The following is a 27,500-nucleotide window of genomic DNA, read 5'->3' as shown; positions in this document are numbered from 1 at the left end:
TATTCTATCCTTTCATAATTGTACCAGAGAAATATGGCATTTTCTCTCCTAAATTTGTACTTATTTGGGGCTCTCTCACACACTCCTAACAAGTCTGATACTCCAGAACTTCCCAACAATAAGAGAGACGATGGAAAACAAACAAAAAAATTGGTTTTAATGGAAAATAAGAGAAGAAGCTAAATATAGCTCTTGACTTTGGCAAAATTGTGATTCAGATCTGCTAATTTCTATTTGTCTGGGAGAAATTTTAAGAGTCTCATCGCAACCCCCCACTGCCCCCCGCCCCATCACCATCCCCACCTCCCCAGACTGGAGGGCCCGGAAATAATGACTGGGAAGGTGTTTACCTGTCATCTGTGACACACCCGAAAGAAAGGTTTTTCAGCCAGGGGACCCAGCTACAATGCCCAGGCTGGGAACTGTGTGGTTCAGAGGTTCATAGAAGGCATTTAGGAACCAGCTTATAAAAATTAATGTTTTCTTCTTTTATAGGAAATATGCACCATTCTATTTCAGTATGGAAAAAATATGGACCTTGTCACTGATCATTTTTCATGGACTATTTATTTAGGTTTTCAGCATCTCAGAAGCCTTTTTATTCCTTCTGAGCTCCCCTTGGGATGCTGAAGAGAATAAAGATTTCTCCCTTCCAATACCGTGCGCACATTTCACTGTGGGAACTGTCACCAAACTAAACAAAAAACTGAGTCCAAGCACCTTCCACCTCGTTGGCCAAAAAAGACCCAAACGGCCCTCATATTTTTATTTTTATTTTTGCTTGTGCGCCTGCGATATTAAGCAGCTAACAACAATCTGAGAATTAAGTTACCACAATTAGGAATTAGAAGCAGGTGGCATAATAATGGCGCTTTTTTCATTTCATTTATTAGCAAAAAGAGAGAGAGGAGCTTCATTTATTTTCATCAGCGCCTCAGTAAAAGCATAGCAATTTGCAACACAAAAATCATTTCAAGTACCTCAGCCTCGTGCAAACCTTTTTTTTTTTTTTTTTTTTTTTTTGCTTTAAAAGCCTATTAAAGTTCACTACCTCCCCCGCCCAACCCCATTCTGAAAGGACGTGCGTGTGTGTGGAGAGGTGAGTACTGGTGGGATCAGACTATTTCTCCCCCAAAGCAGTTTTGAGGGTTCAATAACCCAGGGAGCGAGGTGCGGGGCATCTCCTGCCCTGCCTGCCTCCGCCTGTCTCTCATTTAGTTTTGCACCGGCTTGTTTCAGTCTTGCAGAGATTTAATTCAGGGGCAACGTCTCTCCAAATAAATAAAGTGAGCAACACCTCTTTGCATGGCACCCTCCCATCAGCCATCCGGGCCAGCGCCTCCAGCACCCCACTGCCCGGCTCCGCAGCACCCCACTGTCCAGCCCCTAGCACCCCACTGCTCGTCCCGACACCCGCAGGCCCTACGCTTTTTGCGTTTGTACCCGCCGCTCCTCGCGGACCCGGCGCGGCGCAGCAACCTTTGCGCGCCCTCTAGCGTCACCATCGGGGGATTACCACGAGCTGGCCCGCACGCCGCCGCCGCCGCCGCCAAGCACCACCCGCCCGCGGGAGAAGCAGCACGGGCTGCAGCAGAGGCTGGGGGGCGAGGGGGGCGAGGGGGGCGAGGGGGCGATGGGGGAGACGGGGTCGAGGCGGGCGAGGGGCCGAGGGAGTGCCTGGGGTCGTGCATTTGCACGAGGTCCCTCCGAGACGGAGGCGGGCGTGGGTGATTTTATTGCAAACTTTGGGGAGCCCTTTCCTTGGCTGCGGCCGCCCGCTGGTGTTGCCCCCGAACCCTGGGCATGGGGCGAGTGGCCCAAGCCCGGACCCCTGGAAGTGGCGCGGCGGGGCTGCTTTTCCTCGGGGGTTCGCGGCTCGGCGCGACCCTCTCTCCCGTCTGCTCCCCACCCCTAGGCTCGCCCCCTCCCCTCGACGAGGGTCTGGCTTTCTGGCCTGTTCCGGCCTGGGGGACTCCCTCGTCCTGTGCCTCCCCATTCCACTCTCTGTCCACATACCCCTGGGTCTCTGTTTTCTCCCTGTTTAATTTATTTTAGGGCAGCGGATCACCATTTCTGACTTCCACTTTGCTCTGTCTGCCTCTCCCCATCCTACAGCTTTCTCGCCGTTTGTCTTTTTTTCCTTCCCTGTAACTTTTTCTTCTCTCTCTCTCTCCCTCCCTCTCCCCTCCCTACCTGTCTCCCTCCCTCTCCCTCCCTCTCTCTCCTCCCCCCTCTTTCTCTCTCCTCCCCCCTCTTTCTCTCTCCCTCTCTCTTTCTCTTTTTGAGACAGAGTCTCTCTCCAGCCTGGAGTGCAGTGGCGCGATCCTGGCTCTCACTGTTGGGTGCCCGCCACTATGCCCGGCTAATTTTTGTATTTTTAGTAGAAACGGGGTTTTTCCATGTTGGCCTGGCTGGTCTGGAACTCCTGGCCTCGAGTGATCCACCCGCCTTGGCCTCCCAAAGTGCTGGGATTACAGGCCTGAGCCACTAGGCCCTGCCTTTTCTCTCCTTTTCTGTTTCTCAGCCTCCAACTTCATATTTCTGTTTATATTCTTTCTGGCCCCTGTTCCCCAGGGAGTTTCACAGAAGAGTCACAGGCCTCTAGCTCAGTCATCTAGAATGCCAGCCACCTCTTTTCCATCCAGCGTCTTGGAATTAGTCTCCCCCAGACCTTGCTGCCTGAGCTTCTGGTCTGCAGGGTCACAGGTGCCTTCTGCAGCCCCCTCTGGCCAGGCTTGTTTTTGTTTGTCCTTTGCTTTATAAACACAGACAAACAGGCGTTTATTTGGAATTCACTGTCCTCATTCAAGAGGTGGCATTAGGTGAGTGTAGGAACGGTAATGGGGACAGGATACCAGAGTCCAGCAGGCCGCGGTCACGGAGAATCCTCCACAATCTCCCAGAGTGTGGACTTTCCAGGACAGCCTTGTGTCTTCCCTGCCGATCGGGCAGCCTTGGAACCTGGCACACTTTTATTAAAGATATGTCCAGTTTTAGTGGCCACCAAACTTTTCAAAGGTTGTTGGTATTTGAGAGAAGGCTCCATCACCAAAATAATAAAAGGAATTCAGATCAAAACAATGAGTTAGTACATGAACCTATGAAATGAGGAAAGATTACAATAAAATCCAAGGCTGGTGAGGGAGGAGAGAAGACAGGATGTGCAGTGGCATAGTCTTGGCTCACTGCAGCCTCAACTTCCTGGGCTCAAGCCATCCTCCCACCTCTGCCTCCCAAAGTGTTGGGACTACAGGCGTGAGCCACCACACCTGAGCTTTGGGGGCATAAATTGGTAAAAAGAAATTTGGTAATCTGCGTTAAGAAACTTTAAGATACACCATTTTTTTTTTTTTTTTTTTTTGAGATGGAGTCTCTCTCTGTTGTCCAGGCTGGAGTACAGTGGCGAGGTCTCCACTCACTGCAACATCCACCTCCTAGGTTCAAGCAATTCTCCTGCTTTAGCCTCCCTAGTAGCTGGGATTACAGGCATGTGCCACCACCTCCGGCTAATTTTTATATTTTTAGTAGAGACGGGGTTTGACCATGTTGTCCAGACTGGTCTCGAACTCCTGGCCTCAGGTGATCTGCCCACCTTGGCCTCCCAAAGTGCTGGGATTATAGGTGTGAGCCACCGTGCCCAGCCAGATACACATACCTTTTGATCCAGTAATTCCACTGCTGAAAATCTATCCCAAAGAAAGAATCTGAAACGTGTAAAAAGCTTTGTGTCTGGAGAAGTAAACCAAGCTGCCATACATAAAAGGGAAATTGGAAATAACCTAAATGTCCAACAAAAGTGGACGATGATTCAAGTAAACCAGGGTCCACCCGCCACTTAAAATTGATGCTGCCATGGAGAACCATGTTGGTAAGAGTACAGTAACCTGGGAGTGCAGGTGATCCCGTGCTGAGACAAAAAGCAGGATTCAAAGCTGAATCCACAGCATGATCACAAAAAAGATGCTACACAAAGTAAAAGTTACACAGAAAATACCCGCACAGTGCCTGTCTTTGTATGGTTGGAACCATGGGCAAAGTTTTTCCTCCTTTATCCTTCCACTTCTCTTTTGCCTTCTAATTTTCTTGAAAGAGTGCGATTTTACTTTTAGAATAGAATAAAAGTCACCTTTTTTTTCCTTTTTAAAGTGGCTGTGAAAGTGACACAGGCTCCGGGAAGAGAAGTAAGGAGGACTGCTGGGAAGGTTTCCAGGCTCTCGGATGAGCAGGGGCTGTGATATGAAAGTGATCAAGAGGTGAGTGTGTCAGGGGTAGGGACGGAGCATGGGTTTTGGAGAAAAGTGTAGCTGGATTCCAATCCGGCTTCCATTCCATGAGGTGGGGCCGTGCTGGGCTCCGCCAAAGGCTTGCTGCTGCCTTAGCTGTTAAACACAGGCTTGGTTTCCTCAGCAGCTGACCCAAGCACTGTGTATCTGTGGTCGTCACTATGCTCCTGTGTACTGATGAAACAAGAAACATATGCAGTACATTCTCATTGGAGAGAAAGCTACTTCCCGATGGGTGTCTTAGCCCAAGCCGGATGCTCTGTGGGCCAGCACCTGAGCACCTGAGCAGTAGTTGCAGCCCTGGGCTTCACCTGCTCACACAGGGCTGTGTTTGGACAGGTGCATCCCAAAGCATGCTCCATGGAGCACTGTCCCCAAGATGGTCCAAAATGCTTGACACATATATTGAGCACCTACTGTGTACCAGGGCTGTAAATTGCTCAAGGGCAGGGAGCAGATCACCCAGCAAGAGTCTCACTACAGGGCCAGGTGTGGTGGCTCATGCCTGTAGTCCCAACACTTTGGGAGGCAGAGGTGGGAGGATGGCTTGAGCCCAGGAGGTTGAGGCTGCAGTGAGCCATGATTATGCCACTGCACTCCAGCCTAGGTGACAGAGTGAGACCCTGACAAAAAAAGAAAGAAAGAACAAGCGAATGAACAAAAGAAAGAAAGAGAGAAAGAGAAGAGAAGAGAAAAGAGAACAGAAGAGAAGAGGAAAAAGAAAAGAAAAGAAAAGGCTTACCACAGTCGAGGAGCTCAACATCTTAACTTTCATTCATTCGATCCATCCTTCATTAGAGGCTGATCCTTGGTGAAATTGGCACATTGAAGAAGCTTATTTTAGCTGACCCTTCATCTTCTGTATCACAGCTTCTCTTCTCTTGCTAGAAATTCATTCTCCTTCCCTCCTTCCATACAGTGCTAGCTAATAGAATATTCAATGAGGATGGAAATGTTCTAAAATATGTGCTATCCAATGTGATTGCCACTAGCCACATGTCACCATTGGGCACCTGAAGTGTGTCTAGTGCCACCAAACTACTGAATTTTTAATTGTAATAAATTTTAATCTAAACCAAATAGCCACATATGGTTAGTGAGTACAGAATTGGACAGCACAGCTCTGTAAAAACCTGTCCTCAGTTTTGCCTCTGATCTCACTCAAACTCAAATCCATCTTTTGTGTCCACCCTGTGATGAGCCCTTCAGGCTTTGCTCTAGATGTCACTTCAGTGGCATGCTGGAGTCAGCCTCCACTGGCTGGCACCAGCTTGCAGGAGCAGACCTGTGCATCTCTTCCCAACCTGCAGTGACTTCACATTGGTAGCTTGACATCAGCAGCTATGGAAGCATTTACACCATGGGAATGGGCAAACACTACACATCAGGTCTGTTTTCCCCCTGAGCCAGTCATTAAATGGCAACGTTTACATCATGGGAGTGGGCAGACACTACACATCAGGTCGGTTTCCCCCAGAGCCAGTCATTAAATATTTTCCAGTGTATCCATGAGTCACAGGGCCAGGACTTGCATGCCCCACAGACTGTCTCCTCCAGCCTTGCTCACCACCGTCCTGACTCTGCTGTTATTCACCTGGCTTCCCAGTGTCAGGTTGGGCTCTTGGACTGGGCTCCTGTGGCTTCCAGGGCTTCCAGTTCTCATTGGACTCTCATGCTGCAGTTTTATGTCTGCTTCCTCCATTAGTTTTATAATCTCTTGAGAGTAGGTAGCTCCTGTGAGCTGTGAGGTGCTGAATCCCCAGGGCCTAGCACATAGTAGGCAATCAATAAGTAGGTATGGAATAAATAAAGACGGCATGGTGGAAAGAGTGTGCAACTGGGAGCCTATATCTGGGGCCCTAAGTTGGAATCTCGCTGTGCCTCTTACCAGCTGTGTGATATTGAATCTGGCCCCTCTGTCAGTCAGTGTCCTTGTGTGTCACATGGGCATAATAATCCCTTTCCTGTCCACCTCGTGGGGATATTGGAAGGGTCACGTGAAATATAGGAGTGCTTTAAAAGACCATGCAAATAAACAAATCGCTTTTGAAAGTTCAGGAAAGCTGAGCGTGATTGTGTGCCCCTCTAGTCCCAGCTACTCAGGAGGTGGAGGTGGGAGGATTGCTTAAGCCCAGGAGATTGAGACCAGCCTGGGCAACACAGTGAGACCCCATCTCTAAAAAAAGAAAAGAGAAGAAAGTCCTGGGACGTTGTGAATTCCGTTTGGCCTTTTGCCGTCTTGGGTTTGTGAATCACACGGGAGAAGGGGGACCACAGGGAATCTGCATTCTCCCAGTGTGTTAAATGAAATGGGACGAGCACAGCAACCTGCAAGGAAGGGAGAGGGGGTTGCACGTGCAGCTGGCCGGGCAGGTGGCCTTGAAGGACAGGCTGCAAGCCCCTTTCTCTTCCTCAGCAGAAGAGTTCAGCCTGGCTGCGCCTGAAGGTGGTTCTGTCCATGGCCTTGGACGAGGAAGGAGGGACTGATGGTTCACGCTGAGCTCTTGGATGAGAAATGGTTTCTTTCTGGCATTTAAGAAAGAAGTTCTCTCTTTAAAACCCACAAATATTTGTTGGTTATTTTTCTCCTTGAGAAATGTTTTCCTGAAATCTGCGATGCGCAGGCTCGTCATGGGCATTTCAGCTTCTGTGGCCTGTGAAAGTTGACTGTGAACGAGGGCTGCTCCAAAGGGGTTAATTGCATCTAGGCATTGGAAAGTGATTATCTAATTACACTTTGAAATGGAATGGTAAAAACACTGGGTGACAGACTGTCTGTAGGAGGGTCCCCTGAGGTGTTCTCCATTTATTGCTAATCATCTTCTCTGCCCAGGCTGTGCCTGCCTCCAGCAGAGCCCGCCTCAGACCTCGCTCTCCGGAACTCTGGCTTCGCTCAAAGATTTGTCAAACAGACCTCCCCCTCGGTGTTCCGTGCCCTGCCTGAACTCTGCAGTCGAGCCTGGATGTCTTGGAAGACTTTCGTCACTTGTCTTCAGCTCCGCAATTTCTATTTAAAATTGAAAGGTTATTTCTATTCTTAGAACCATGAAATCAAAGAAATGTGAACTGTTGGGAGTTAATTCTAGATATTTATGAATATTGCCCAGAATATTTGGGTTGGAGACCTAGCATACCAGCCAGAAAGCACATGTATGGTACCCCTCGCATTTAAGTCTGCCGGCGTTTATTCAGTCATCTGAGCCAGGCCCCTGCTAGACATTTTGGTAATGGAGAGGTGAGGCTGATGAGTACCTTGCTGTAAAGCCACCTTCAGGCTGGAGGGGCACTGCTGGGTGAATGCACATTAATGTAGCTCTTTGTAACTTAGAGAGTTCTCCTCATTCCCTCCTGGCCATTTTATAGACGAGAAAACCAAGGCTCAGACTTGCTTAAGAGACTTACCGGAGCCCCTCAAAGCCAGGCTTCCTGACATTAAAAGCCACTGTTGCCTGCTGCCCCGGGTAAGCAGCCGTCTGTGCTGGATGCCAGGGAGAATGGAGAAGATGGTACGCGTTTCCGTGGGAGGCAAGGAGGGAAATTTCATAGAGGAGGTGGCATCTGAGTATGATTTTAACAGCAGGGGCCAGGCCAGGGAAGGCACAGAGAAAGGCAAGTGCACATGGACTTTGGGGACCAGCAAGTTGGCAGGAGTGATGTGAGACCTTTTTTTTTCTTATTTTAAAGTTTTGAATGATTCCTTCATTCAGCAATAAACACTCAGTGAGCACCTATCATGTGCTGGTGCATGGAGAGAAACAAAACAGCCCAGGTAGTCACTTCCATATTCTTGCAGAATAGTTGCAGTCTTTTGGGCAAGACAGGATGTGCTCAGAGCTGGGTATTGGGAGAGAATGCCGAAGAAGGCTGCAGGCATAAAGACGGGTGAACAGGTTTGAAAGCAGCTTAAGCTGAAATTCCAGAATTACTTCCGCTTCTGTTTTGGTCTAGAATCAAGGTGCTGGAGTTACTCGATATCCCCTCTAGATTGCTTTTGTGGGGCAACACTTTAATATTTTGCCCTCAGCAAAGGTTCTACGGTGATGCAAGAGCCACCCAAGGAACATCACTGCATTTTTTTTTTTTTTTTTGTAAAATGACTATTGGGGATATAATTCATTACACTGCTCAATGCCATTTATGCAAATGTCTCTATGACAAATGCGTTCTAGGGCACTGGGCCAAGAAAAATTGGTTCTCTTGACACACAGGCTGGTCCTACCTCTAAGACAATAAGAACTCCATGGCCAGCCGGCCTTTGCTCCAGACTCCAGCTGTTGGGAAGCTCAGAACAAGATTTCGGGCTTAATTTCTATAGCATTACCTGTAATATTACACCTCCCTGCTTGATCTGATTTTACTCTGTTTTTATTGTAAGATATTCTTCTGGAAAGAGGGGTGGCGAGAAAGGGGAGTGATGAAATCAATCAATCAATGGTTTGAAATAGCTTCTGGCAGCATTAAATAGAGTTTGCATGTATCTCTCCAGCACCATTTCCAAAACTCCGTCCCATGGCACACAAAGGTTCCGTAAGATGTTTGTGGGTATTCCAAAGGACAGGAGCTCTCACAGCTGGTGGCATTGTTCGTCTTAAATTCATTTTAAAGTGTACATTAGAAAAATGCAAAAAAATTGTAGAGTGGTTCTAATTATTACACAGAAGAGGCTGTGTGGTATAACAGTTAGGAGCACCGGCTCTGGAACCAGATCTCCAGGTTCAACCTGACTTGGAAATTACTTGACCTCTTTGTGTCTCAGTTTCTTCATTCATAAAATGACCCCGATTGTGGTATCAGCCTCAGAGAGTTAGAACAGTGCCTGACACATGATACGCCTTTGACTACTGGTAGTTTTTATTAGTTTTATTTTATTTTATTTTATTTTATTATTTTTTTGAGACAAAGTCTCACTCACTCTGTTGCCCAGGCTGGTGTGCAGTGGTGTGATCTCAGCTCACTGCAACCTCCGCCTCCCACGTTCAAGCGATTCTCCTGCCTCAGCCTCCCTAGTAGTTGGGATCACAGGTGTGCACCACCACGCCCAGCTAATTTTTGTATTTTTAGTAGAGACAGGGTTTCACCATGTTGGCCACGCTGGTTGTAGCTTTTATTTCTAAGTGCCGATCTTCCTTTGGGAAAGGGTCTCCTGCACTTGACAACGACAGGAAGTCCCCTGACAAATCACCTTAGGCAGGAAGCGTGAGGTTCGGCAGCAGGTTGTATATTTTGCCTCTCACTGCCAAGCTGTGTGCGTTTCTATTTGACAATTGCCGGTCTTTGTTATGCATTTTATCTCATGATTTTAACATTTATTGGTGCAATTATTCAATGTTTACTTTATATTAAGCATATGAATCAAATTTTGATCATTTCTTACAGCAATTAATTCAACTCTGAGATCATTTTTTTTTCTGTCTGCTTTAGCTTAAACAGTATCACATGAGCCTCGATTGGCATCCTGACAAAAACAGAACAATTTAAATAACGTGCGGTGGTCAGACAAGTTTGGGAATTGCTGCCTGAGGTTGTATTTTCATTGCATATGACCCCTTTGAGCAAGTCTGCTTCGGATGCAGACACAGCACCAGCCAATGTGGCCTTCCAAAACACCACCATCCGTTATATGAAAATTTGATGGGTCTAAGCCGTGGGTTTTTTTTTTTTTCCCCCATGGGTAACAGGTCTGCCCACCTGTTCTCAGCTTTAAAGCAATGCCTATGTGTTTATCTTTCATCCATTCAGGAATTATTTACCGAGTGCCCCCTGTGTGCCAGGCACCATCTTACACACTGGTGACATGGAGTTCTGCCTTCCGTTATTCAGAGCTGCGCTGTCCAGTACGGTAGCTGTAAGCCACATATGGCTGTTAAGCACTGAGATGTGGCAGGTCTGAAGTGAGGCATGCCGTGCCTGTTAAATACACACTGGACCTCAAAGGCTGGGCATGAAAAGGAATGCAAAATATCTGTTAAATAATGCATATATATAATATATTATAAGCATATAATAATTTAAATAATTAATGTTGGTTACATGTTGAAATAATATTTGGGGTATATTGGGCTAAATTTAATGTATTATTAGAATTAATTTCACTTTCTTTTTACTTAAACTAATTAATCGTTTATTTCTTAACTAATTAATTATTTATTTATTTTTGAGACAGGGTCTCACTCTGTCACCCAGGCTGGAGTGCAGTGGCGCGATCATAGCTCACTGCAGCCTCCAATTCCTGGGCTCAAGTGATCCTCCCACCTCAGCCTCTTGAGTAGCTGGGACTACAGGTGTGCACCATCATGCCCAGATAATTTTTTAATATTTTGTGGAGACAGGATCTCACTTTATTGCCCAGACTGGCCTTGAACTCCTGGCTTCAAGTGATTCCCTGCCCTGCAATCTCCCAAAGTGCTGGGACTACAGGTGTAAGCCACTGCACCTGGCCTCTTTTTTACTTTTTAATGTGGCTACTGAAAAATTTTAGATTATATACCTGGCTCACATTCTGTTTCTGTTGGACAGTGCTGGCCTAGAAGGTTCACAGACATGTAATTAATTTAAGCCAGTACAACAAGGGAAATCCTATAATTTTCCAAATCTCCTCCCCACCCCTCTGCCCCACTGCTGGGGCCTGACATGAGGAGGCCTCCCCAGAGCTGAGATGGCGAGATCAGCCAAGGTCCTAGCTGGGTGGAGAGGCACGAGACCCTTACTGAAGTCAGGGTCAGGAAACTGGAGTTGGAATCCGGGGAATTGGGAGTGAACACAAACACACTGGGAGCAGATGGTAGTGTGTGGCTGTAGAAGTCAGCTGTTGCTGGGTGGCAAACAATCCCAGATCCTCAGGGACACACCACAATGTGCATTTGTTTCTCTCACACACCTCTGCAGGTTGATGTAAGCAGGACTTGGCTGGGTTTGGCTTCTCTCTGAGGACTGGGCTCAGATCTACTCCAAGGGCGTTATCCCAGGGTCCAGGCTAAAGGGGCAGCAAGTTATTATTTAAAAGTCAAAAGATAACAGAAGCTGGCAAAGTTGCACAGAAAAGGAATGCTTATTTACTGCTGGTGGGGATGTACATTAGTTCAGCCATTGTAGAAAATGGTTTGGCGATTTCTCAAAGTACTTAAAACAGAATTACCATTTGACCCAGCAGTCCCATTACTGAGTATATACCCAAAGGAGTGTAAATTGTTCTACTATAAAGACACATGCACGGGTATGTTCATCGCAACACTATTCACAAGGGCAAAGACATGGAATCAACCTAAATGCCCATTAGCAGTGGACTGGATAAAGACAATGTGGTACATATACACCATGGACTACTATGCAGCCATGAAAAAGAATGCGATCATGTCCTCTGCAGCAACATGATTGCAACTAGAGGTCATTATCCTAAGTGAACTAGTGCGGGAACAGAAAACCAAATGCTACATGTTCTCATTTATAAGTAGGAGTTAACACTGAGTACATACGGACACAAAGAAGGAAACAACAGACACCAGGGCTTACTTAGGGGTGGAAGGTGGGAGGAGGGTGAGGATTGAAAAACTACCTATTGAGTATTATGCCTAGTACCTGGGTGTGTGGACCCTGTTGTGATCTGTGCATTTGAGGGATCTAGGTTGCACATTCCTTATGAGAATCTAGTGCCTGATGACCTGTCACTATCTTCCATCACCCCCAGATGGGACCATCTAGTTGCAAGAGAACAAGCTCAGGGCTCCCACTGATTCTACATGATGGTGAGTTGTATAATTATTTTATTATATATTACAATGGAACTAAAGTGCCCAATAAATGGAATGTACTTGAATCATCCCAAAACCATCCCCCTACGCAGTCTGTGAAAAAATTGTCTTCTATGAAACCAGTCCCTGGTGCCAAAAATATGGGGGACTGCTGCTTTAAGGGGTCTGTGGGAGAGTCTGCCCCATGCCTCCCTCCTGGCTTCTAGTGGCTGCCAGGAGTCCTCGGTGTTCTTGCCTCGTGCTGTGTCGCTCCCACCTCTACCTCCATCTTCACACGGCCTTCTCCCTGGACCTTCCTGGGTCTCTGTGTTACATCTCCCTCACCTTTCTCTTACAAGGGCGCAAGTCCTAGATCCAGGATGATCTCATCTTGAGATGCTGTACTTAATTACATCTGCAAAGACCCTATTTCCAAGTTTAGTCACATTCACTGGTACCAGGGGTCAGGATTTGGATATATCTTTTTGGGAGACACAATTCAACACATGCAGGTGGACTGCCGAGTGGGCCATGGAGAAGAAAGTGTGTGGGCAGGTGCAGGGCACGATAGTGGCAGAGAGTGAGCAGGCTGCCACCTCTTCTGGGAAGGAGGCTGGTGGGGGGGTGTTCTGCAGGGAAGCATGCCCTTGAGAGGGGGGGTCTTGAAGGTGGAGTAGAGCCTGGGGGACATGGAGAGAACACCCGAGGCAGAGGAAATGAAATAAGCAAACCACAGACCTGTCCAACAGCCTGGGGGCAGCTTTGGCGGTCCTAACTCACTGGCTTTGAAGTGGCTGGAGTATACACAGGGTGTGGAAGTGTGGAGAGGGAAGGCCAAGGAATGAGGCAGGGAGTTTGGATACCACATCGTGGTGTTTCACAGAGGAAATGCCTAATCACTCATTTTCTTTGCTTTGTATTTGAGATCCTGGGTGGGGAGTGTGAGAGACCAGCTAGTTGTTCATTTTTCCTCCTGGGCACATAACTGAACTACAAGTCCCAGGCTTCCTTGTAGTTAGGTGCCACCATATGACTGAGTTCAATGGAATGTGGGAGAGATGAGGTATGCCCCTTCTAGACAAGGTCATGGAAACCTCCGTTATTCTCCATACTCCCTTGTCCTTCATCTACCTGCTGAACGCAGATGGGACAGTGCGGGACCCTGAGCCCCAGATGGAGGAGGCCTGGCTGGGGGGATCACTGCATGGAGCAGAACACCCTCACCCACCCATGCTGGGCTGTGTTGTGTGTTATTTGTTTCTTATTTAAAAAAATTGTAGAGACTGGGTCTCACTATGTTGCTCAGACTGGTCTGGGCTGGAGCGACCCTCCCGCCTTGGCCTCCTAAAGTGCAGAATTACAGGTGTGAGCCCCTGCGAGAGGCCTATATTGTGTGTTACTGAGGGAAGCCACTGACAGGTGGGAGTTGATCACAGCAGTGGTCTACTCTGACCTTAACAACCACTTCCCTGCTGCCAGCGCAAAGAATCCTCTGCAAACAACTGAGCCACATGAGGCAAAGGACTCTGTGGGGGAGTGGAATGGGGCCAGATGGAGGCCTGGGCAGGGATAGGCTCAAGTGCCTCAGAGGAGGTAGTCTCCATCTGCCCCACAGGGGGTCAGGGGAGGTGGCCTGAGAAGATTAAATCCCACGGGACCAGCCAGGGCAGTCACGCCTCCTAAGCAGACGCAAAGTAGATGGATGTGGAGCCAAGGATAGGGAATTCCAGCTGGAAGTCTCTACATGGGGCCCGGAGTCCTCAGCAGCTAGGGGGAGCAGCCGGGGGAGCAGCCAGGGGGAGCAGCTGCTGCAGGAGTGGGAGTGAAAGCAAGGGTTGGAGGCGAAGGTCAGGCACTCGGCCTTTGTCCAGATCAAAGCAGGCACAGGCTGGAATCGGGGGAGACGTCAGGGTCCCCTCATAGAGCCAAACCCCCTGGAGGTCTCTACATGCTGCTTGGTGAGGATGAGCATGAAATGAGAAGGCATATGCCAGGGTGCCCTAACAAAACGGGCTGAAACCAGGATGCCCTGATGGAGGCAGCAGGTGTCATTCATTCATTTACTCATTCATTTATTCATCCACACACATTTTCTCAATACCTACTATGTGCCCAGCCCTGAGCCAGAGAAGGGGAAGGCATACAGGCCAACGTATCTGCATCAACGTAGAGCAAGCTCAGAGCTCTGAAGAGAGGAGAGGGGTGTAGAGGAGGGTCCGGGATGGCATCTTTCCGGAACCCTGGGGCACATGGTTCTGATGGCAGTGGCCACCTTGAAGTCAGCCCCTCCACCCCGAGAGTGAGTCACAGCAGGCTCACCAGCTAGGGGATGTGCTCTGCTCACTCACCAGTGAAAGCCTCCTTTGTCCCTCCTCTATAGGGAAGGACAATGTCATGCCCTGGTTCCTTTGTGTTCAGGGGCCAGCAGGCTCTTGTTGAGTGTTAAATGCAATAATACCAACTCATCTTAACAGTCTCTGCTTTGGTGCCCACTGGTAGCTCAAGAATTCACACACACACACACACACACACACACACACCCATGGGGTCTGGAAGATGCAATTAGCCTCTGGGTCCCTCAGAATTAGATGCAGGTGGCTAATTGTCCGTGCCAGGAGGCAACTGTGGGCACAATTAGTCATGTCTCCTTCCCCACTCGGGGCTGATAATGGGTGGGAATCTGCAGGGGGAGCAGAAATCTGAGGGGGCTCAGGCTCTCCTTGGCCCTGGGCTGTGACGGGCAGCTCTTGGTGACATTGCTCTTCCCTGGGCCTGGAAAAAGCTGTGGGGTGGGCAGGAAGGGAAGGCGGAGGGGGCAGCTTTTCTGGGGATCTGGGCTGTGGTGCCCCTCCATCCCCTCCCCGGCCCTGCCAGCACACGGGCTTCTGTGCATCCGAATTTATTAATGATGCCAACCCCTTGCATGCGTGTAGCTTATTAGAATCTCAAAGCCCTTTTGCATACATTATTGCATTGCACAGCCACATGACCAGGAGGCAGGCGTAGTTATCACGTCCCATTTTACAGATAAGAAAATGGAGGTTCTACTTGCAGAGCCTGTATTAGAATACAGACCTGGCCAGGCGCAGTGGCTCACACTTGTCATCCCAACGTTCTGGGAGGCCGAGGCAGGCAGATCGCCTGAGGTCAGGAGTTCGAGACCAGCCTGGCCAACATGGTGAAACCCCCATCTCTACTAAAAATACAAAAATTAGCTGGGCATGGTGGTGCGTGCCTGTAACCCCAGCTACTCAGGAGGCTGAGGCAGGAGAATCTTTTGAACCTGGGAGGCGGAGGTTGCAGTGAACCCAGATTGCACCACTGCACTCCAGCCTCGGCAACAAAGTGAGTGTCCGTCTCCAAAAAAAATAAATAAGTAAATAAAATAAAATAAATAAATAGAATGCAGGCCTGCCTGATGCCAAGCCTGTGTGCTGCTTTTCTGCTGCATCATGCTGCCTTTTGTCCCTCCTGCCCTTACTTTCTAGTGGGGGCACAGAGATGGCTCCCTAGAAACTGGAAGATAGCTTAGGGCAGAGCAGACTTGGGAAAGTCCCGAGGTAAAAGTTGCTTCAGCAAACAAGTTCTGCAGTTGTCCCCTGTTCAAACCCCATCCAAGGTGTGGTGGGGGATACAGAGAGGAAGTAGCATAATCCCTGCTTATCAGGAGTTTACAGTCCAGTGGAGAGAATCAGCTATGTACATAATATCCATTCTGTGAGAGAGAATGTGTGCTTCACAGAGGGCTCTGTGTGCTTCCCTGAATCCAGAAACTTGTTGAGTGTCTTTGGTGTTGCCTCTCTGGGTCTCAGTTTCCCCAGCTTAAGTTTCCTCAGCAGAGTGTTCAGCCTCATTGATGACTCAAGCTTTGTTCAGTTCTTTCTACTGATTTCCAACAGAGCTGTGGATTTCAATAAGGAAGAGATTAATTCTGGTAGGGGGAAGAGGATGGAGGAGGGTGCACGAAGAAGCAGCATCGGAATTGGGCTTGAGAGGGAGACAGGAGAGCAGGGCTGCGTCCTAACCTAGGCTGTGATTATGGTTGTGAGTGGCAAACTTGCTTGTGGTTGCAAGTGGCAGAAACCTAAATTTACGGGCATCGAAGTGAATGTATTGGCTGGCATATCATAGTAGCGGGTCTCCAAAGGCAGCTTCTCAATGATCATGTCTTCCATATACATGCCCTTGTGTAGCTTCCTCCCCTTGGATCTGGGTTGGCCCTGAGACTTGCTGGTAACACATGGACATGGCTGGTAACCCATGGAAATAACGCTGCTGGCCTCCAAGGCGGAAGTTGCAGCTCTCACCTTGTTCCCTCAGAACACTCACTCTAGGGGAAGCCAGACACGAAGTAGGAAGTCCTGTTCTCCCGAGACCTCCATTCCATGAGGAAGTCCACACGAGCCATGTGGGAGGCTGCATGGAGAGAGATGCCTGGCCAGTCCCCAGCTCATCCAGCTTGATTGGCATCTGAATACAATAGTGTCAACGATCATGAGCAAGACCACCTAGTTGAGCTCATCAACCCACAGAGCCATGCAGATAATAATAAATGTTCTACACCACTGTATTTTGAGACGGATCATTTGCAGAATCAGAATACATATGTAATGTAACAGTCCAGGGAGATTTCGTTTCAGGCACTGCTGGATCCAGGAGCTCAAAGAATATCACTGGGTCTTGTTTTTTCCCTGTCTCATGTCTTGCTCTCTTGTGCTGGCTTCTTTTCTAAACCACCCCTCTCCACTGGCTATCCCCCAGAACTCCCAGACTGGTTTCACCCCTGCTTCCAGCAACGCCAGTGAACAAACCTACTGCTGCTCACTACTTTCAACAAAAGTCCTGGAAATACACCTCATTGGCTGGTAACAGGCTCTTTTTTGAAACGTTCCTGATGTGGCCAGAAAGGAGGGGTATGGAAGGAACATTCTCTACCCCTCCAAGATGGAATGAGCATGAGCTCTGCCCAGATCAAGTCCTGAGTGTGGGGGAAGACATCTCTTAAGATCTCTAGGCCGGATGCGGTGGCTCATGCCTGTAATCCCAGCATTTTGGGAGGCCAAGGCGGGCAGATTATGAGGTCAAGAGATGGAGACCATCCTGGCCGACATGGTGAAGCCCCATCTTTACTAAAAATACAAAAATTAGCTGGGCATGGTGGCGTGCACCTGTAGTCCTAGCTATTCAGGAGTTTGAGGCAGGAGAATCACTTGAACCTGGGAGGCAGAGGTTGCAGTGAGCCAAGATTGTGCTATTGCACTCCAGCCTGGTGACAGAGCGAGATTCCATCCATCTATCTATCTATCTATCTATCTATCTATCTATCTATCTATCTATCATCTATAATTTCCCATATATATATGGGAAATATATTTCCCATATATATATGGGAAATATATTTCCCATATATATATGGGAAATATCTATTCTGAGGGGAAACGGACCCTGGATAGACACAAATAGACATCTGTTTCTGTGACCTTGTATAAGACACATAACTTTCCTAAAGCTTGTCCTGCCTAACTCATTGTAGGACTCAGGTTTGAAAACAGCATAAAGAAGCTTGTGAAAGCTGTCACAGAAGAAGTGTCTACCTGGGAGTGGGGGACTGTTTGCATCAATAGCCATCTGGAGATGGCTCCAAACTAAGCAGGACAAGGTGTGACTGCCCCAAACCCAAATCCTTTTCATAGAGAGGAAGGGAACTAAAACCCAAGGTTTCTGATCAGAAGGCAAAACGGAGTGGCCTCTCAGCAGGAGACACATATCCTATGTTTTCTGGAGTCATGCATTTCTGTACATTAGCAGAGTTTAGGTCATCTGAGAATTCCCAGGAATGAAGGTCTCACACTGAAGTGAGTAGGAAGAAACTTCCTGAAAAACAAAAGCACATCCCGCTGAGGCAAGACAGAGATATCTTTGCTGGAAGGAGGAGGTTTCCCCTGAACTTGCAGAGGGATCAGAGATACTGCACAGGAGGCTCAATCTAGAATGATCAATTTTACTGGAAGACGTGTTGTTTTTTCTTTATTTATTATTCTCCAAAGGCTTTGAACATATCTAAAAAAGGGGGACTTTTATATTAGTCAAGGATACAGGGCAAAACCACAAAGCAATATAAAAAATAAGGGTGACTACATGCTGGGGGTCAGAAAACCAGCACTCTTTCCACGATGAAAGCAACTCGGTTCTTGAGATTCCAGTTATTCCAATCTGGAGTGCAGTGTAAGTGGTACGAATTCCCTCATCCATGTGATAATGCTTCCTTCGATGTATTCATTCATTCACCTGGGCATCCACCCCTTAATCTGTTCACTTAGTCAACTATCCAACAGGTCATACCCACGCCAATGTCAGTTAGGGCAAAGCTGCTATGCCTGCTAGAGGCTAGGAGAGAAATTCTCAGAGTAGAGAAATGGTTAAAATAAATCAAAATAAAATCTGAGTTGGCTGTGGTGCTTATTCTTAATGACACACAGGAAACTATAAACCAGCCATGCTACATAATTGACCACTGAGGATTTTTCACTCTCAGTCAGTTTGAGATGTACCGAATCCAATATCATATCAGTGATTTGATTTGTTAATAATCAAATTGCAAATACCTTTTCATTTGGTTTCAAAAAGCAAACAGCCATTTGGAATAATTTTTATGGGTCTTGGAATGCAATACAAACTTAAAATATTGTGTTTGCAAGTCCTATTGGCATGACCGTATTATAATTTATATTGGCCTATTTTGATGTACAGTGGCATAATGAAACTTTAAAAAATATATTCTGCAAAGCTGCATCTAAGCCCAAGCCGGCAGCACAGATTAATGTAAGAACATCATGGGGATTCTTTGCATATTTTTTTACAGAGATTTCTAGAGAACGTTCTACTCACCAAAACTTTAACCTAAGCAAGATTTGCAAAGATTTTCAGACTCCGTCTCTTGTCACCTTTCCAGGCACACTGCCTGATGCCTCTCTTCCTGCCTCACTCTCCCCTATCTCATACATCCCCTATCCTGCCCTCCTATTTGCAATTTTATGAAGCTTTTGTGTGTGTACATGTTTGCATTCTGTTTCTGTTCCCTCCATCTATAATGCCCTTCTTCCCTTTTCTGCTTGGAGGATATCTCTTAGACATTCTTCAGCTCCTGGCTAACATGCTATCCCTGCTGGGAACCTTCTCTGACACCCCCAGAAGTTATTGCTTCCATTCTTCCACGGCAGTTGAAAAGGAACTCTATTATAGCTCTTGTCATAATGTGTTACTGTTATGTGTTTACATGCACAAGACTCTGAAGTCCTTGACAGCCTGACCATGATATATTCAATTCAAAAACTCCAGTGCCTACCACCATGCCTGGTGCATAATGCATGCTCTGTAAATGTTTGTGTAATGGTGCTGTGGATGAATGAGTGGGTAGATGGATGGATAAATGGAAAGATCGATGGAAGGATGAGGAGGTAGCGAATGAATGAATGAATGGGTGGAAGGAAGGATGGGTGGGCTATTGGACAGATGGATGGATGGATGGATGGATGGATGGATGGATGGATGGATGAATGAATGATGGGTTGGTGGATAGATTGACAGAACAGATCCTCCCGGAGGATAATGCTTTCTCTGACATTGGAAGCATTTAAGCACAGGTTGTAGAGAGACTTCAGGACCTAAATGTGTTGTTAGACAAACTAATATATTAGATGTTTCCAACAAAAAAGCCCTTGATTCCACCATGTTCCTGTAGAGCTATGCTTCAGCACAGAGTTTCAGTAGAGGCTTACTTTACTCGTAAAGCCTGTGTTTTGTTTGTTTGCTTTTTGTTTTTTGGAGACAGGGTCTTGCTCTTCTGCTCAGGCTGGAGTGCAGTGGCACAATCATAGCTCAGTGGATCCTTGAACTCCTGGGCTCAAGTGATCCTCCCACTTCAGCCTCCTGAGTAGCTGAGACTACAGGTGTGCACCAACAAGCCTGGCTAATTTTATTGTATTTTATTTTCGTAGAGTCGGGGTCTCACTGTGTTGCCTGGGCTGGTCTTTAACTCCTGGCCTCAAACAATCCTCCTGCCTCAGCCTCCCAAAGCACTGGGATTACAGGCATGAGCCACGGTGCCCAGCCAAGCCTACTTTTCAAAAAGGGTCAGGAAAGGCCTTATTAACAAGAAAACATTAAAACAGAGGCCTGGGGGAAGAACAGCCAGGCCTAGGGAACAGCAAGAGCTGAGCATGCCTGCAACGTCCAGGAACTGCTAGGAGTGTGGCTGGAACAGAGGGAAAGATTTGAGATCTGCCACTTTACGGCTTCTTTTGTGCCTTGCTGACGGAGATCTTGCTCACTTGTTCCCCTATTTTTTATTCATACACTTTTATAGTTTAGAATTTTACTCTTAGCTGTTTGATTTAACTAGAATCTATTATTGTATATGGTGTGAGGTAAAGTTCTAAAATTATTTCTAAATGGAGGGCCAATTATCTCAAGGTTATTTCTCGAATAGTCTGTGCTCTCCACTAAGGTAAGATGCCATCTTTACCGCCAACAAAATTGTCATTTATCCAACTGTTCTTTTTTGTATTCTCTTTTATTTCATTGATCTATTTGTCTGTTTCTGTGTCTGTTTCTAGTACTTAAGCTACTAGAACATATAAGATGTTTGATGTTTTTATTCTTCTTGGACTCAAACAGATGGACTTGAAAATCACTTTATCAAGTTCTATAAACTTTTTATTGGGAGTACATACCATTTAAAAGTGAATTTGAGGAATACTGACATCTTTATAGCAGAGTACACCATCTAAAAATAGTATGCTCTTGATTTTTTTAAAGCTTTCTTATATCATTGAGAAAAGCTTATAGTTTTTTTAAAAAACAGAATGTGCACATTTTTTGTAAAGTTTATTTCTACATATTTGTCAGTATGTTATTGTTTTTTGTTTTTTGTGAACAGGATTCTTTTCCTATTATATTTTCTAATTGGTCATTGTGTATAGAAAACCTATTATCAGGATAAATAGCAAATGCATGTGAGGCTTAATACCTAGGTGATGAGTTGACAGGCGCAGCAAACCACTATGGCACAGGTTTACTTATGTAACAAACCTGCACATCCTGCACATGTATTCCAGAACTTAAAATTTAAAAAAAAAGTAATAAAAAAGAAAACCTATTATATATATTCCATAAACTTATTGAAATCTCTTATTCTTTCTAGTGCTTCTTCAGTTAGAAAGCAAATGATCATATTGCCTGCACAAAATGGGAATGTAAATTTCTTGCTTTCTTATATTTATTATTTTATCCCTCTTCTCACCTAATTGCTTCAACTAGTACCTCCAGCAAAATGTCGTATAATAAAGATGATAGCAGGTATCCTTTTCATGTTCCTGACTTTAATAGGGAGGCTTCTAATGATTCATCATTGGAAATTATGTTTGTGGGGTTTTAGGGCATAGGCTAAATTGTACAAGAAGAAGACTCCAAAATACTATGGCTTAAATAAGATAGAAGCTAACTGATCTCTTACATAAGAGTTCACAGTGATAGTCCCGGGTAGGCAGCACAGGGCTGGTTCTGCTATTCTACTCAGGTAGCTTCCAAACATGATCAGTCATTGCTGTTTTCCAGCTAGTGGGAGATAGGAAAGGGATGTCGAGCTTCCTCTTTAAAGCAGTAACAAGGCAATTGTAGGTATGCCTTCTATTCACATCTCATTGGCTGAAATTAATCACCTGACCACTCTCAATGGCAAAGAAGGCTGGGAAATGTAGTCTCTAACTTAGTGACCACACACCCACCTAAAGCTATAGTTCTATAAACTAAAGCTAGGGTTTAGGGACCATTACAAAATGGAGGAAGTGAGAATGGATGATGAGGGACTACAGCAATCAATGCCACAGTGTTCTTCATCAACGTAAGGAAATTTCCTCCTATTTCCAGGTAATAAATTTTTTTTAAAATTTAAATCTGGGGTTAGGTATTTTATTTTACCAGATTATTTTTCAACATATTTTGAGATGACCATATGATTTTCTCTTGTGATCTGTTAATAAAGTGAATTTCCTAATGTTGAACCATATTTGCATTTCTGGGATTAGGCTCTACTTAATTAAGTTGTGTGATTTCCATAACAGACCATTGATGGTATTTTATTTAGGATTTGCTTCTATGTTTATAAGTGATACTGACCTGTAGTTCTCTTTATCTGTGCATTATTTTTGTTTTTAATATCAGGGTGATGCCAACCTGAAAGGATGGGCTGGGAAGCTTCCTATGCTCTATAAAAGTCAATGGATCTGAAACTATTTTTTAAAGGTTTGGGGGAATTTTTTCTTAAAACAATCTGATATGGTGATTTTTTTTTTTTTAAGAGACAGATCTTTCACTACTGTGGCAGAGACTCCTAATTGTCCACAACCTTGGTTCTCTCCTTTTTCTAAGATAAGAGAACCCTTGACTTGTAGCAGAGTGAAATGCCTAGAAGGAGACACTTTCCTGGCTTCTCTGTGGCTAGAGGTGGCCAAGTTTCAAAGCCCAGGCTATGAAAAGTTTCAGATTTTCAGTTGTGAAGACAAGTGATGTTTGTGTGCCACTTCTGGCACACGCCTTTAAATGTGGAAGTGTTCCCCTTATTTCCTCAATTTGCTGCCTTGAAAGGGGACTGAGAGGTGGGTCAGGTAGCAAGTTAGGGTGGCAGATCCAGAAGGCAGAAGGAGCCTGGTTCTTAGTGCCATGAAGCTGCCATGCCAGCTCCTAGACAGGTTAGTGGAAGTTTCTCTTTTCTTTGAGCCACTTATTTTGGGTTTTTGCTATAACTGCTAAGCCTACATTTAATTCATATAAGCCAGGGATCCCCAACCCCTGTGGTGGAAGGAGACAGAAGGAGGAAGGAGTGGCAGGCAAGCAAGTGAAGCTTCATCTGAATTTACAGCCACTCCCCATTGCTCACATTACCACCTGAGCTCTGCCTCCTGTCAGATCGGTGGCTGCATCAGATTCTCATAGGAGCGTGGACCCTATTGAGAACTGTGCATGCAAGGGATCCTTGTGGAGGGAGCCACAGGCAAGCACCAGAGGGCAACCACAAGGAGCTGAGGGAACCCCCAGGTGATCGCCAAGAAGAACTTACAGTCCCAAGGAACCGAATTCTGCCAATAACAGGAATTGCTTGGAAGAGGACACCAAGCTGCAGGTGAGAAAGCAGCCAGCCAACACCCTCAGTGTAGCCTTGTGAAGTCCTGAGCAGAGTCCCGCAACGTCATCATGACACCTGACCTTCTGAACTAAGATAATAAATGGATGTTGTTTTAGGTAGCAGTCTCCAACTTTTTTAGCACCAGGGACCAGTTTCAGGGAAGACAATTTTTTTTTCATGAACCAGGGGTTGTTAGGGGATGGTTTTGGGATGATTCAAGCCCTTTACATTTATTGTGCACTTTATTTATTTTATTTTTTATTATACTTTAAGTTTTAGAGTACATGTGCACAACGTGCAGGTTTGTTACATATGTGTACATGTGCCATGCTTGTGTGCTGCACCCATTAACTCGTCATTTAACATTAGGTATATCTCCTAATGCTATCCCTCCCCCATCCCCCCACCCCACAACAGACCCCGGTGTGTGATGTTCCCCTTCCTGTGTCCATGTGATCTCATTGTTCAATTCCCACCTATGAGTGAGAACATGTGGTGTTTGGTTTTTTGTCCTTGTGATAGTTTGCTGAGAATGATGGTTTCCAGCTTCATCCATGTCCCTACAAAGGACATGAACTCATCATTTTTATAGCTGCATAGTATTCCATGGTGCATATGTGCCACTTTTTCTTAATCTAGTCTGTCTTTGTTGGACATTTGGGTTGGTTCCAAGTCTCTGCTATTGTGAATAGTGCCTCAATAAACATACATGTGCATGTGTCTTTATAGCAGCATGATTTATAATCCTTTGGGTATATACCCAGTAATGGGATGGCTGGGTAAAATGGTATTTCTAGTTCTAGATCCCTGAGGAATCGCCACACTGATTTCCACAATGGTTGAACTAGTTTACAGTCCCACCAACAGTGTAAAAGTGTTCCTATTTCTCCACATCCTCTCCAGCACCTGTTGTTTCCTGACTTTTTAGTGATTGCCATTCTAACTGGTGTGAGATGGTATCTCATTGTGGTTTTGATTTGCATTTCTCTGATGGCCAGTGATGATGAGTATTTTTTCATGTGTCTGTTGGCTGCATAAATGTCTTCTTTTGAGCAGTGTCTGTTCATATCCTTTGCCCACTTTTTGATGGGGTTGTTTGTTTTTTTCTTGTAAATTTGTTTGAGTTCATTGTAGATTCTGGATATTAGCTCTTTGTCAGATGAGTAGATTACAAAAATGTTCTCCCATTCTGTAGGTTGCCTGTTCACTCTGATGGTAGTTTCTTTTGCTTTGGAGAAGCTCTTTAGTTTAATTAGATGCCATTTGTCAATTTTGGCTTTTGTTGCCATTGCTTTTGGTGTTTTACATATGAAGTCCTTGCCCATGCCTATGTCCTATGTCTAGGGTTTTTATGGTTTTAGGTCTAACATTTAAGTCTTTAATCCATCTTGAATCAATTTTTGTATAAGGGGTAAGGAAGGGATCCAGTTTCAGCTTTCTACATACGGCTAGTCAGTTTTCCCAGCACCATTTATTAAATAGGGAATCCTTTCCCCATTTCTTGTTTTTGTCAGGTTTGTCAAAGATCAGATGGTTGTAGATGTGTGGTATTATTTCTGAGGGCTCTGTTCTGTTCCATTGGTCTATATCTCTGTTTTGGTATCAGTACCATGCTGTTTTGATTACTGTAGGCTTGTAGGATAGTTTGAAGTCAGGTAGCGTGATGCCTCCAGCTTTGTTCTTTTGGCTTAGGATTGACTTGGCAATGTGGGCTCTTTTTTGATTCCGTATGAACTTTAAAGTAGTTTTTTCCAATTCTGGGAAGAAAGTCATTGGTAGCTTGATGGGGATGGCATTGAATCTATAAATTACCTTGGACAGTATGGCCATTTTCACGATATTGATTCTTCCTATCCATGAGCATGGAATGTTCTTCCATTTGTTTGTATCCTCTTTTATTTCATTGAGCAGTGGTTTGTAGTTCTCCTTGAAGAGGTCCTTCACATCCCTTGTAAGTTGGATTCCTAGGTATTTTATTCTCTTTGAAGCAATTGTGAATGGGAGTTCACTCATGATTTGGCTCTCTGTCTGTTATTGGTGTACAAGAATGCTTGTGATTTTTGCACATTGATTTTGTATCCTGAGACTTTGCTGAAGTTGCTTATCAGCTTAAGGAAATTTTGGACTGAGACAATGGGGTTTTCTAGATATACAATCATGTCATCTGCAAACAGGGACAATTTGACTTCCTCCTTTCTTAATTGAGTACCCTTTATTCCCTTCTCCTGCCTGATTGCCCTGGCCAGAACTTCCAGCACTATGTTGAATAGGAGTAGTGAGAGAGGGCATCCCTGTCTTGTGCCAGTTTTCAAAGGGAATGCTTCCAGTTTTTGCCCATTCAGTATGATATTGGCTGTGGGTTTGTCATAGATAGCTCTTATTATTTTGAGATACATCCCATCAATACCTAATTTATTGAGAGTTTTTAGCTTGAAGCGTTGTTGAATTTTGTCAAAGGCCTTTTCTGCATCTATTGAGATAATCACGTGGTTTTTGTCATTGGTTCTGTTTATATGCTGGATTACGTTTATTGATTTGCGTATGTTGAACTAGCCTTGCATCCCAGAGATGAAGCCCACTTGATCATGGTGGATAAGCTTTTTGATGTGCTGCTGGATTTGGTTTGCCAGTATTTTATTGAGGATTTTTGCATCAATGTTCATCAGGGATATTGGTCTAAAATTCTCTTTTTTTTTGTTGTGTCTCTGTCAGGCCTTGGTATCAGGTTGATGCTGGCCTCATAAAATGAGTTAGGGAGGATTCCCTCTTTTTCTATTGATTGGAATAATTTCAGAAGGAATGGTACCAGCTGCTCCGTGTACCTCAGGTAGAATTCAGCTGTGAATCCATCTGGTCCTGGACTTTTTTTGGTTGATAAGCTATGAATTATTGACTCAATTTCAGAGGCTGTTATTGGTCTATTCAGAGATTCAATTTCTTCCTGGTTTAGTCTTGGGAGGGTGTATGTGTCGAGGAATTTATCCATTTCTTCTAGATTTTCTAGTTTATTTGTGTAGAGGTGTTTATAGTATTCTCTGATGGTAGTTTGTATTTCTCTGGGATCGGTGGTGATATCCCCTTTATCACTTTTTATTGCGTCTATTTGATTCTTCTCTATTTTCTTCTTTATTAGTCTTGTTAGCGGTCTATCAATTTTGTTGATCTTTTCAAAAAACCAGCTCCTGGATTCATTGATTTTTTGAAGGGTTTTTTGTGCACTCTGTTGCCCAGGCTGGAGTGCAGTGGCACAATCTCTACTCACTGCAACCTCTGCCTCCCAGGTTCAAGTGATTCTCCTACCTCAGCCTCCTGAGTGACTAGGATTACAGGCACCTGCCACCATCCCAGCTAATATTTGTAGTTTTAGTAGAGACTGGGTTTCACCATGTTGGCCAGGCTGATCTCGAACTCCTGACCTCAGGTGATCTGACCGCCTTGGACTCCCAAAGTGCAGGGATTATAGGCATGAGCCGCCATGACCAGCCATGAAATAAGTGATTTTTATTTTTATCATTATACATTTTGAATTCTTCAAAATTTCTCTATTTCATGTAGAGATAATATTACATGTATTATTTTTATTTTTGTGTTTTGTGATTAGGTTGATCCATTTGAAGTGCTGGTATTTGACCAATTTTGATTTACGCAAATGGCAATTTCATGTAGTTCAAACTAATTATTTGCAGAAAAAGAAAGCTAATAAGGGATCTAATTAAAAAAGAAATCGACCCTAATATAGTGGGGGATTTGGGGCAAAAAATCGGATAAGAAGCAGCTCTTCTGTTTAGATTGAAAATTGAAGAGGATGTCATGAAGGTCTCAAGTCAATGAAAGAAGCTGAAACAGATGGAAAGCAAGAAGGTAAAGCAGTGAATGGACCTTGGCGACCCACATTTATACATGATATCAAGGAGGCACTCCTACAGAAATGCCCACAGAGGGCACAACCAGGAAGGCACACTATAGTTGCAAGAATGAATGGGAAAACAGAGGAAGTGAGGTCAGCTGAAAGGAGATAAAGGGCAGAGCCTCCACAAGTCGGCCTGCGAGTGTAGATAAGTTGCCCCTCTCCCCTTGCTCTCCTTCCCTTCCTCCTCCCTCCCTTCCTCCCTCCTTCTTTCCTTCCTTCCCTGCCTTGCTTCCCCCCCTTCCGTCCATCCTTTCTTCCATGCCTCCCTCCCTCCCTTCCTCCCTACATCCTTCCTCTGTCTCCCTCCCTCCCTTCCTTCCTCCCTCCCTTCCATCCTTCCTCCCTCCCTTGCTTCCATTCTTCCTCCCTCCCTTCTTCCTCCCTCCCTTCCTTCCTTC

General features: G+C 45.5%; 1 long non-coding RNA gene across 1 annotated transcript in view; it reads left to right on the top strand.

Moving 5' to 3' along the window:
• The first annotated feature begins 1,078 nt into the window (after positions 1 to 1,078).
• The window catches only part of LOC116485162 (uncharacterized), a 47,318-nt gene continuing 20,896 nt past the window's right edge, over positions 1,079 to 27,500 (top strand). Inside the window, exons 1-3 of the long non-coding RNA XR_004252798.2 lie at positions 1,079 to 1,099; positions 4,147 to 4,253; positions 11,968 to 12,025. This is a non-coding gene — a long non-coding RNA (uncharacterized LOC116485162). The remainder of the gene's footprint in view (positions 1,100 to 4,146; positions 4,254 to 11,967; positions 12,026 to 27,500) is intronic.

This window comes from Hylobates moloch, unplaced genomic scaffold (genome assembly GCF_009828535.3).
Source record: "Hylobates moloch isolate HMO894 unplaced genomic scaffold, HMol_V3 SCAFFOLD_16, whole genome shotgun sequence".
NCBI lineage: Eukaryota > Metazoa > Chordata > Mammalia > Primates > Hylobatidae > Hylobates > Hylobates moloch.
This window is presented reverse-complemented; position numbering and strand designations above follow the sequence as displayed.